This window comes from Atta cephalotes (genome assembly GCF_000143395.1).
Source record: "Atta cephalotes unplaced genomic scaffold scaffold00031, whole genome shotgun sequence".
NCBI classification, from domain to species: domain Eukaryota; kingdom Metazoa; phylum Arthropoda; class Insecta; order Hymenoptera; family Formicidae; genus Atta; species Atta cephalotes.
Genome location: NW_012130095.1, coordinates 844,850 through 845,353, shown reverse-complemented (window position 1 = coordinate 845,353; position 504 = coordinate 844,850).

Sequence of the window (504 nt, the reverse complement as noted above, 5' to 3'; positions counted from 1 at the left end):
TTGGCAACTGCCGATAATCCGAACATCAAAACGAGTGTTCTGCTTACTGGTTAGTTCAAGGATAGTGATCGAGAGAAATGACGGTAATTCCGGGACATCCTGTATATCCTGCAACACTTCCGCGCATAGAGAAAAGTTCGAAGGGAACGAATGCGAACGGGTCGACGGCAAGAGACGGTGAACGTGGTTTTGAATATGTATGCACCGGTAGTCGTTCGCACGGTCGACGAACATTCTTATCCGCGAGCATCTCGTTTTGCCGGCTCGCAGATCTCGAACAAGAGGCGCCTTGTGCCGATATGCGTACGTTAGAAAGCATCTCATAACAGTCGGTGCCTCTTCCCTTATCGGGCAAACCGTCGTCACGACCGTGGTTCTTTTTTCTTCTCCTCTTTTTTTTACCCTTCCCAGTCTCATATGCGTCAACGAAAGATAAGCCGAAGCTTCTCCAGATAAAAAAAAATAAAGTTCATATGTGTGTGTGTGTGTGTGTGTGTGTGTGTA